The 12,029-nt window shown below is 45.3% G+C and overlaps 1 non-coding gene across 1 annotated transcript; it reads left to right on the forward strand.

Annotated features, from left to right (window-relative positions):
- Positions 1-311: 311 nt before the first annotated feature.
- Positions 312-383, forward strand: TRNAC-GCA (transfer RNA cysteine (anticodon GCA)). The gene has a single exon. It is a non-coding gene; the product is annotated as a tRNA-Cys (tRNA).
- Positions 384-12,029: the final 11,646 nt, after the last annotated feature.

A 12,029-nucleotide genomic window follows, 5' to 3' on the forward strand; every position in this document is an offset into this window, starting at 1 on the left:
AGGCTGTGAGAAATGGAGTGAGGTGTCTGAGCGTGCTTACCTACCACCTCCAGATTCTGACAGTCACCAACCTGCTGTTCATAAAAGAGTTAAGTCCATACAGACTTGGTCAGAATTCAAGGCTCCAACCAGGCAGGTGGCATGTGGGTATCAAGATCCATGAAAAAAAAAAAAAAGAATATCAAAGAATAAAAAAATAAGATCTTAAGCAAAAGCTTCACTGCATATTTGTTTCTGTACTTAATATTCATGAACTGTTAAAGTTGCCAAGAACAAGGATGGAATTCATGTAATCCTAACTGTTCAATTCTTCCCTGGTGGCTTAGAGGGTAAAGCATCTGCCTGCAATGCAGGAGACCCAGGTTCGATCCCTGGGTTGGGAAGATCCCCTGGAGAAGGAAATGGCACCCCACTCCAGTACTCTTGCCTGGAAAATCCCATGGATGGAGGAGCCTGGTAGGCTACAATCCATGGGGCCGCAAAGAGTCGGACACGACTGAGCAACTTCACTAACTGTTCAATATAGGGCTCTGCTATTATTGCGTGTAATTGCTTGACTTCTTTTACCACCTATTTGTATTTCCAGTATTTGTGAAATCTTCATTTATATCTTAGGCCTTCATTTGGATGGAATCTATCGTTTGTAGGTTAACACTGGTTATTAGGTTTCTTGTATCACTGGCCTCTAACAAACTAGTACGTGTCTACCAGAAAAATCATGAAGGAAGACACAGAAAAGATACCTAATCTGGATCCTCTTGGATAATAATGCATAGCTTGGGACCTCTTGAGCTCGCTTAGGAAGGAAGAGTGTGGAGAAGTCCAATGTATGCATACGTGCACAGGGGGCCATGCTTCTCAAAATAGCTTCTAGTCACAGAAAAGCCTGGAGGAACAGTGGGTAACTGAAGCATTCATGCTCAGTCATGTCCGACTCTTTGTGACCCTTTGGACTGTAGCCCACCAGGCTTCACTGTCCATGGAATTTCCCAGGTGAGAATACTGGGTTGCTCTTTGCTTCTCCAGTGGATCTTCCCAACCCAGGGATCAAACCCTCATCTCCTGCATTGGCAGAAGGATTCTTTACCGCTGAACCATCAGGGAAGCCCCAGATAACTGAAGACCCATCTTGAAAAGTGCGGGTGCTTTGGGAACAGAGCAAGTTTCAACTCTGCTGTTCAACACAGAAATTCCTCTTGGAGGAATCTAGTCTCCAAGTACACAAAGGATATTCATGGAGAGTCACTGCAGCAGCACTTTTAACAATAAAACCCAGAAAACCTAAGTGTCCAACAATAGGATATGTAGTTGAATAAACAGCACATTTATTCAGTGGATTACTATGTAGACCTTAAAAGGAATGGAGCATTTCCTAGTTGTGCTGCTGTGGAAAGAACTTAGTTGCATTATTAAGAGAAAAGACTAAAGTGCAGGAAAATTGTGCGTGCTCCCATCCATGCATATGCAGAAAAAACTGTGTCAAGATAAACAAGGAACTCTTGATCATGCTTACATGTAGAGAGTAGGACTAGATTAGAACATTTTTTCCTAGCCCAAGACTAAGAATGAGAATTTCTCTTCCTCATTTCCCCTTCTGTTTACTGTTCCAATTGTTCTCATGTGTGTGCGTTATCTTTGTAATTGAAAAATAAAATCCTACTTCTGTCACCTAACAACTTGCAGTCGACTGCAGGGTGGGCATGACCCTCCACCCCAACCCCTCCCCGTATTCCAGCCCCTTTGCAATATGACTGTGAAGCTGCTCCCAACAGTAAGTTAGAGTTTCTCTCCCCATCCCTTGAATCTAGGCAGCTCTCATGGTCTTCTTTGGCCAGTTGAGATTATGACAGCATTGACAGGACTAGTTCCAAGTGGAGGTATCAAGGGGCCTTGCATCCATCCAGCCTTCCAAAAAGAATCCTGCCAAGCTGCCATGTAAACCAGCTCAGCTGTCCTACTGGAGGATGGAAGAGGTCAATTGATGGGCTGTGCCCTACTCCCAACACCCCAGCCAGTCTCTAGGACTGTGAGCCAAACAAATGGTTATTCTTAGCCACTGATTTGGTGGATGGTTTGTAACAAAGTAAAAGCTAACTGGTATGCCCACCATGTGATCTTGGGAAGAATATGTTTCCTCTTCTGTGAAATGGGAAGAACTACGTAAGATTTTTGCAAAAATTTTGCTGTGATTAGGTATAGAGCATGCTATGGACTGTAGCCCACCAGGCTCCTCTGTCCATGGGATTCTCCAGGCAAGAATACTGCAGTGGGTTGCATGCTCTCCTCCAGGGGATCTTCCTGACCCAGGGATTGAACCTGTGTCTCTTAACTTCTCCTGCATTGGCAGGCTCATTCTTTATCACTAGTGCCACCTGGGAAGCCCTTGGGTACAGAACACAGTCAAATTTTCCCCTTCCTTTGCCCAATCCTAGAATATGAATCTTGAAGGATGAAACAGGAAGGAGGTGGCAACCCAGGCACAGACCTGGGCTGGAAGAGCCATAATCAAAGGGTGTGTGTGTGTGTGTGTGTGTGGACAGACTTGGAACCTGAGTAAAGTCTTCCTGGTTGGTTCCTATAGAAAGAGTTCTGGTGGCCCAGTGACAGGACAGGCAAGGCTATGTCCCTAGGCCACCTCCCAACAGACCCAGAAGTGGACAGAAAGCATTGGGACCTTCCTAAGCAGGACCACCCTGGAGATCAGCTTGAGGCAAGGAAAGGGTTACAAGATCCCTAATAGAAGTCCTTCCTTCCGCAGGATTAGCAGCTGTGGCAGCCCCTCACCCATTACGTTAGATGCCTGCTTTGCAGACACACCATGAGCCCTCTCTCCTTTGGAGCACAGTATTCAGTGACTACCTCTGGTTGTAAAGCCCTTTTCCCCCACAAAGTCTGCCAGCCCCATGGGCTTTCCTGCAGTGGCCACAGAAGATCCAACCTCCACGCCTCCCGACACTCTGAGTCAGGGGCTCTGAGCTGCTCTGCTCCCTTAGATGAACTTCCGGAACTTCTCGGAGAAAGCTGTGATGCTCACGTGTGCTGTGCTCAGTCGCTTCAGTCATGTCTGACTTTGCGACCCCATGGACTGTAGCCTCCCAAGTTCCTCTGTCCATGGGATTCTCCAGGCAAGAGTATTGGAGTGGGTTGCCATTTCCTTCTCCAGGGAGTCTTTCTGACCCAGGGATCGAACCTGTGTCTCCTGCATTGCAGGCGGATTCTTTACCGCTGAGCCACCTGGGAAGCCCTTAATAAATGCAGTTACTGAGTACTTATAAACAAGTACTATCTCACTGGCTCTGAAATGTAGCTGCATATTGGAATTAGCTAGAGAGATGTTTTTAATTTGTTTTTAATATTTTTCAATTACCTACCCCAGAACATTTCCTGAGGGCAGGTGTCATTGTTTAACATTTATTTTTATTTATTTGGCTGCCCCAAGTCTTAGTTGCAGCAACGGGATCTTCAGTCTTCATTGAGGCATGTGGGATCTAGTTCCCTGACCAGGGACAGAATCCAGCTCCCTGGTACTGGGAATGTGGAGTCTTAGCCCCTGAACCACCAGGGAAGTCCCAAGAGACTTTTTAAATTTTGATGGATAGCTCCCAAAATCAGAAGTTTTGATTGAGCATATCTGGGTGCTGCTCAGGAATTTTTGAAACTCTTCCAGTGATTCTAATGCACAGGCAAGTCTGAAACCCATGGTTCTATCTCATCTAATCATCCTCAGGAGATAGACTATGTCATTATCCCCGTGGTGCAAAACTGTTGTGCAAATTTCCCTGTTGGAACCATGTAGTGATCTGCTGCTCATTTGTAAAAGAAAGAAGTCAGGTGGGGTTTACCAGCTGTTGGGTTTGCTCAGCGTCTTGGAATGGAGGTTCGTGTGGATTTAACAGACCATGAAGGACAGGGCTGTTCTGTCTTCCCAGGGTAGAAGCACAAGGGCACAGTGAGCAAAAGAACAGAAAAAGAGGAAGACTAGGTGATTCAGCTGAGGAAGGAGAACAGAGGGAATGCTGGGGATTTCCCTGGTGGTCCAGAGGTCAAGACTCTGAGCTTCCAACGCAGAGGGCATGGATTCGATGCCCTGGTCAGGGAACTAGATTCCACGTGCCACAACTAAAGATCCCACGTGCCGCAACTAAGACCTGGCACAGCCAAATCAATATTTAAAAACAAAACTGAATGCTGACAAACACTTCCCATCTCCTGCCGCCCTTTTAATAATTCTCTTTGTTCTCCAGAACAAAAATATATTCTACATACAGACAGATGCCTCTGTTAGCAGCTGCAGTAGTTGGTTTCAAAGGCAAAGGGGAAAGTAAGAAAGAGACTTTTAGGGATTTTTTTTTCCCTCAAATTTGTTGAGCTAATGTCATAAGAATATATGTTACTAAAATTTTACTCAAGCAGCAGCTGGGTCTCTCTGAGATGGCAACCCACTCCAGTATTAAGTGGAGTATTAACTTACCAGTATTAATGCTGCTTAACAGTGTTAAGCAGCACACCCAGTCACCACAACAGACATGGCCTTTGTCGACTAAACAGACGCACAACATGAGTTGCTAGTCCAGTTTTAGCTGGGGCAAAATGAGGACTGCAGCCCAGGAGACAGCACCTCAGAGATCTCTGAGAGACTGCTCCAAAGAGGCAGTGGGGGAAGGTCAATATATAAGATTTTGGTGAAGGGGGAGTTCAGTGCAGTCAAGTGCTTACTTTACAAAAGGTTTTCTGCTAGTCACGAGGAGCTGATGTCATCATGAAGGGATTTAGTGATTTTCTAGATATGAGGAGATGCTAGGTTTGGGATCACGAAATCAGTTCCTAAAAATATCTGACGATCTAAAGATCTGTTCCACCAGTTTCCCTGAAGCACAGAGTGCCTCAGTCACCTCCCTGAACTCCCTCAGCGGGCGCTGAAGGTGGGCAGCCACACAGGGTTCAGAGGCAGATGGCAAATGCCCTTGCTGTTGCTCAGTCGCTGGCAAATGCTCTTGGCAAGTGACAATTTGTAGTTGACACCTCCAAGGGGACAACTCGGAGGTCGTCCACCAAGGAATAGGTGGGTTGAGGACAGGGAAGCGTCTTCAGTTCCAGAGTTTCCTGAGATCTAACTCAATCCAATCATTTTTCTTAGATTCCTTCTGCACTCATAGGCCTCTCTTGGTTTTAAGTAACAGAGCCCGGCTTGATGTAGAGTCAGCAAAAAGTTACTGAAATGCCACAGGAGGGTGTCACCCCACAGGACCTGGGAGATAGTAATGGAGGTGGTGGTTTGCCAGTGTGAGTTGCCAGCTCCTGCTCCAGAATCACCTTGAGAACTTACAATGCCAATTGTCCTGACCCACTGAGTCAGAGTCGCCAGGACTGGGGACAAAACATCACTGTTTTCTCTTAAAAGCCTCCTCAGGTGTTTCTAATATGCAGCAGGGTTGAGAACTATGGGCCTAGAGTAAGGAAAAAGAAAGCTGAACTGTATTGAATGTGCTGTGCTAAGCCTAATTATGTGTGTGAGAGAGCGTTCAGTCGTGTTCAACGCTTTGCGACCCCATGGACTGTAGCCCACCAGTCTCCTCTGTCCATGGGATTTCCCAGGCAAGAATACTGGAGTGGGTTGCCATTTCCTTCTGCAGGGGATCTTCCTGACCCAGGGATCGAACCTGGGTCTCTTATCTCCTGCATTGGCAGGTGAATTCTTTACCACTAGTAATTCATGTACATTTCACAACCTGGTGAAGTGGGTTCAATTTTCTCCACTTCACAGGTGTGAAAGCTGAAGTACTAGGGGGCTTAAGTAGTCCAAGAAGACTTCATGAGACCCAAAGGCTCCCGAAGGGTCTTGAAGCTGGGGGTCCTGGAGAATAGCTGGGGAGGCACTGGAGCATCATAGGAACAGGGCAACAGATCAGGAAGGAGCAGGGAGGGAACATTTGGTAGCAGACAACCAGGTGATAAAGAGACCCTGGGGGACCTTACTGGTGGTCCAGTGGTTAAAAATCCACCTTCCAATGCAGGGGATGCAGATTCGAATCCTGGTCCAGGAACTGAGATCCCACATGCCACCACGAAGACCCAGCACAGCTAAAAAAAAAAAAAAAAACTTTAAATAAAATAAAAACTGTTTAACTCTGGGACATTCAAGTCATCTAGAGTGACGACTTCCTCACTGTGAAGGGGACAGCCTCCACTCGAGTCTCTGTGTGGCAACCACGTGCCAACTGAGAACGAGGAGTGAGGTAGTAGTACTATTTCTAACCAACACTCAACAGAAGAATTGGGGTCGGTAGAACACCATCTCTAAGACCAGAATTTGGCTCATGGCAAAGCTGATACCCCCACTTATAAACAATGATTCCAGAAAATGTAAGGTCAGTGAGGGCTAAAAAAAAAGCTTTATTATGGACCATATACAGAGAGCAACTCTCAACCTTCTCATGACTTTAAAATGCCCAGTAGCTCTGTCCACTGAAAAGGGCTAACAGTGATGACCAAACCACTAGCAGTGAGCATTCCTAGAACCTAGATCAGGCTTTGAAATATGTCTCACTAAAATAAAAACAGGTAAACAGGGTTTCTCTGAGTAATGGCTGAGTGTGAATCTGCATAGGAAACAGACAAAAAGACAATACACTGTCCTACTGGTAACAAGGAAACGGCCAATTACCAGGATCCTATCAGAAAAATTCAAGAATCAACGTGAGGCTGTCACTCGCCCCAGATGGAACAAATTGAGTATAAGTGATAACAACTATGCTGGCTTTGAAGCCCATCAAACGCGTTTAAACCCATGTGTTCATAATTACATACATGCAGTCCTTTCTGAAGGATGGTAAGGAACCAAGTTTGTAATCTTGAAAAGTAGTAAAGGGGAAGAATCAAAGATTGATCCTGCCTTCCCCATATGGTCTTTATCCCTGGGTAACCAATAGCACATGAGGGGAATTTTCTCTTTATGAAGTACTCCAGCTATTAAACGAAAAAGAAGTGATAGAATATCACCATTTTGCAAACCTCAGTGAATTTTCATCCACCCACTTACAGGTCACTACTCCCTTATCCCCAGAATACCAGTGTTGTCCTCACCAAGGGTAGAGGTGCTCTCCTTTCAGGGTTACGACTCACCAGCATCCCTCTTCTTTCATTGAAAAAAAAAATTACATTTTAAATAAAGCACAGGTAACAATATAAATGTGTGACCTGATGAATTATTCCAAGGAAATTGCCTTTAGGTCAAGACACAGACCACCGCAGCCACCCCAGAAGCCCACCTAGGTCCCTCATTCCAACCACAGTTCCCCTCCTTTCTCCCACAACAGGTCAGCAATATCCCACCATTATTGTTTTCTTTTTTTTTTTTTTCAGCCAAATGTGTATCTGTAGACACTGTGGTTTAGTTGGAATATTTTAAAAGCTTTGACATGCCTTTTAAGTCTCTTCCAATCTTGTATCTTATAATCTGGAGGTGTCCCTGTTTTATTTTAAATCTATCTGTAGAAGAACCTGGCCCATTTGATCTGTCCAGGTTCCCACAGTCTAGACGTGCTGACTGCATATTCATGAATACATGAATTGTATTCAATTCAATCCTTCAATTGGTAGCTTGACTGAGGTTTGATTCCCTTGGCAAAATTACAGGAGGCAGAAAACGTCTGGTCTCCTTCCATCCTTTTTTATGATGAAAGCAGCCATCAATCCTTAATGCCGGTACCTAGCTTAGGGCAGCAGATGAAATCACATTCCTTTTAATAATTCAAACCACTTGACTCTGAGCCCTTATCTCACCTCTCTTTCTTCTCTTGCACAAGGGTCCTCCCTCCTGGGAAATCTCATAGTCTCCTTGAGGGTTTCCTTTGTCCTAGGGTCAGAAGATCCCCCTGGAGGAGGGAATGACAAGTCACTCCAGTAGTCTTGCCTGGGAGATCCAATGGACGCAGGAGCCTGGCGGGCTACAGTCCACGGGGTCACAGACTGAGCAAACACCTATGCATGCACCAGGAGAGAAAACCAGGAATCCTGGTTCTTTGGCTGTTGCCACCGCTTTGGCCACTAGGTGTCGCCACTGGTCACAGAGTGTTTTTCAGTGTCTGCTGCTGCTGCTGCTAAGTCGCATCAGTCGTGTCCGACTCTCTGCGACCCCATAGACGGCAGCCCACCAGGCTCCCCTGTCCCTGGGGTTCTTCAGGCAAGAATACTGGAGTGGGTTGCCATTTCCTTCTCAGTCTGACTGAACAACAAAAGTCCTGTCCGACTCTTTGCCACCCCGGAGACTGCGGCACGCCAGGCTTCCCTGTCCTTCACCATCTCCCATAGTTTGCTCCAACTCATGTCCATCGACTTGGTGATGCCATCCAACCATCTCATCCTCTGTCGTCCCCTTCTCCTCCTGCCCTCAATCTTTTCCAGCATCAGAGGCTTTTCCAATGAGTCGGCTCTTCACATCAGGTGGCCCAAGTATTGGAGCTTCAACATGAGTCCTTCCAATGGATATGCAGTTTTGATTTTCTTTAGGATTGACTGATTTGAGTTTCTTGCTGTCCAAGGGACTCAAGAGTAGTCTCCAGCACCACCATTTGAAAGCATCAATTCCTCAGTACTCAGCCTTCTTTATGGTCCAACTCTCACATCTATACTTGACTACTGGGAGGGTATTCAGTGTGGGTGGTGTGCATTTTGGAAGGAGAGAAGGGAGCCTAGAAAGGGGCCAGGTGATGGAGTTCATAAATGTGGAGGCGTGTTCAGTTGACTTGGAGGGATCTGGTCAGTCAGTGAGCTGCAAATACGAAAAGTTAGTCGCTCAGTGGTGTCTGACTCTTTGCGACCCCACAGACTGTAGCCTACCGGGCTCCTCTGTCCACGGAGTTCTCCAGGCAAGAATACTGGAGTGAGGAGCCATTCCCTTCTCCGGGAGATCTTCCCAACCCAGGGATCAAACCTGGGTCTCCTGCATTGCAGGCAGATTCTTTACCATCTGAGCTGCAAGAGTAGTCAAAAATGTCTCTCAGCATTTACATCAGCAAGGTCGCTTGTCATCAGCTTGGTGTCATCCATTTGCTGTTGAACTCATTCATGTGTCCAACACGCAGAAAGGACAGACAAGTAGAAACAGAGCTGGGAATAGGGAAAGATATATTACAGGAAACAAGAAAGAACAGGAAGCTCATGCTCAAAAGACCCAAAATTCCCGACTGATGGTTTTCTGGGAATATTTTGGATTTTTTTCAATATTTATTTATGTGGCTGCACAGGTCTTAGTTGCACGCGGGATCTTTAGTTGCAATAGCAGCATCGATATGTTTTTTAGTTGCAGCATGCAGGATCTAGTTCCCTGACCAGGGACTGAACCTGGGCCCCCGAATAGGGAACACAGAGTCTTAGCCAGTGAGTCACCAGGGAAGTTCCAGGAATGCCTTATCAACCTCCAGTGACAGAGCCAGATACACATGTGACATGGCTCGTGCTCTTGGGAGAGATATGTAGTAATGCTTCCATCCTTACAGAAAATTGTTACCTGAAAAACTGGGTTCACCTTCTTTTGGTGGGAATGCAAACTGATACAGCCTCCATGGAGAATAGTATGGAGATTCCTTAAAAAACTAGGAATAAAACTACTATACAGCCCAGCAATCCCACTACTGGGCATATGTCCTGAGGAAACCACAATTGAAAAGGACACACGTACCCCAATGTTCATTGCAGCACTGATTACAATAGCTAGGACATGGAAGAAACCTAGATGTCCATCGACAGATGAATCCAGTAAGAAGATGTGATACATATACACAGTGGAACACTACTCAGCTGTAAAAAGGAATGCATTTGAGTCAGCTCCAATGAGGTGAACAAACCTAGAGCCTATTATACAAAGTGAAGTAAGTCAGAAAGAGAAAAACAAATATCGTATATTAATGCATACATGTGGAATCTAGAAAGATGGTGCCGATGAACCAGGGCAGCAGTGGAGATGCAGACACAGAGAATGGACTTGTGGACGCAGTGGGAGAAGGAGAGGGTGGGATGAATGGAGAGGCAGCGTGGAGACATATCCACTACCACATGGAAAACAGCCATCGGGAATTTGCTCTATGACTCAGGGAGTTCAAACCGGTGCTCCGTGACAACCTAGAGGGGTGGGGGGTGCGAGGGAGGGGGCAGAAGTATACCTGTGGCTGATGCATATTGATGTATGGCAGATACCAACACAATATTGTAAAGTAGTTCAGTTCAGTCACTAGGTCGTGTCTGACTCTTTGCGACCCCATGGACTGCAGCACGCCAGGCTTCCCTGTCCATCACCAACTCCCGGAGTTTACTCACACTCATGCCCATAGGGTCGGTGATGCCATCCAACCATCACATCCTCTGTCATCCCCTTCTCCTCCTGCCCTCAATCTTTTGCAGCATCAGGGTCTTTACAAATGAGTCAGTTCTTCACATCAGGTGGCCAAAGTATTGGAGTTTCAGCTTCAGCATCAGCCCTTCCAATGAATATTCAGGACTGATTTCCTTTAGGATGGACTGGTTGGATCTCCTTGCAGTCCAAGGGACTCTCAAAAGTCTTCTCCAACACCACACTTCAAAAGCATCAATTCTTCACCACTCAGCTTTCTTTATACTCCAACTCTCACATTCTTACATGACTACTGGAAAAACCATAGCTTTGACTAGACAGACCTTTTTTGGCAAAGTAACATCTCTGCTTTTTAATATGCTGTCTAGGTTGGTCATAGCTTTTCTTCCAAGGAGTAAGCGTCTTTTAATTTCAAGGCTGCAGTCACCATCTGCAATGATTTTGGAGTCCAAAAAAATAAAGTCTGTCACTGGTTCCATTGTTTCCCCATCTATTTGCCATGAAGTGATGGGACTGCATGCCATGATCTTCGTTTTCTGAATGTTGAGTTTTAAGCCAACTTTTTCACTCTCCTCTTTCACGTTCATAAAGAAGCTCTTTAGTTTTTCTTCACTTTCTGCCACAAGAGTGGTCTCATCTGCACATTTGAGGTGATTGATATTTCCCCCAGCAATCTTGATTCCAGCTTGTGCTTCATCCAGCCCAGTGTTTCTCAAGATGTACTCTGCATATAAGTTAAATAAGCGGAGTGACAATATACAGGTTTGACGTACTCCTTTTCCAATTTGGAACCAGTCTGTTGTTCCATGTCCAGTTCTAACTGTTGCTTCTTAACCTGCATACAGATTTCTCAAGAGGCAAATCAGGTGGTCTGGTATTCCTATCTCTTTAAGAATTTTCTACAGTTTGTTGTGATCCACACAGTCAAAGGCTTTGGCATAGTCAATAAAGCAGAAGTAGATGTTTTTCTGGAACTCTCTTGCTTTTTTGATGATCCAACGGATGTTGGCAATTTCATCTCTGGTTTCTCTGCCTTTTCTAAATTTAGCTTGAATATCTGGAAGTTCATGGTTCACCTACTGTTGAAGCCTGGGTTGGAGAATTTTGAGCATTATTTTGCTAGTGGGGGAGATAAGTGCAATTGTGCAGTAGTTTGAACATTCTTTGGCATTGCTTTTCTTTGGGATTGGAATGAAAACTGACCTTTTCCAGTCCTGTGGCCACTGTAGAGTTTTCTAAATTTGGTGTCATATTGAGGTCAGCACTTTCACAGCATCATCTTCCAGGATTTGAAATAGCTCAACTGGAATTCCATCACCTCCACTAGCTTTGTTCGTAGTGATGCTTCCTAAGGCCCACTTGACTTCGCATTCCAGGATGTCTGGCTCTAGGTGAGTGATCACACCATCATGGTTATTTGGTCATGAAGATCTTTTTTGTATAGATCTTTGGTGTATTCTTGCCACCTCTTCTAATATCTTCTGCTTCTGTTAGGTCCATACTATTTCTGTCCTTAACTGTGTCCATATTTGCATGAAATGTTCCCTTGGTATCTCTAATTTTCTTGAAGAGATCTCTAGCCTTTCCCATTCTATTGTTTTCCTCTATTTCTTTGCATTGATCACTTGAGGAAGGCTTTCTTATCTCTCCTTGTTATTCTTTGGAACTCTGCATTCAAATG

This window comes from Bos javanicus, chromosome 8 (assembly GCF_032452875.1).
Source record: "Bos javanicus breed banteng chromosome 8, ARS-OSU_banteng_1.0, whole genome shotgun sequence".
Classification (NCBI taxonomy): Eukaryota; Metazoa; Chordata; class Mammalia; order Artiodactyla; family Bovidae; genus Bos; species Bos javanicus.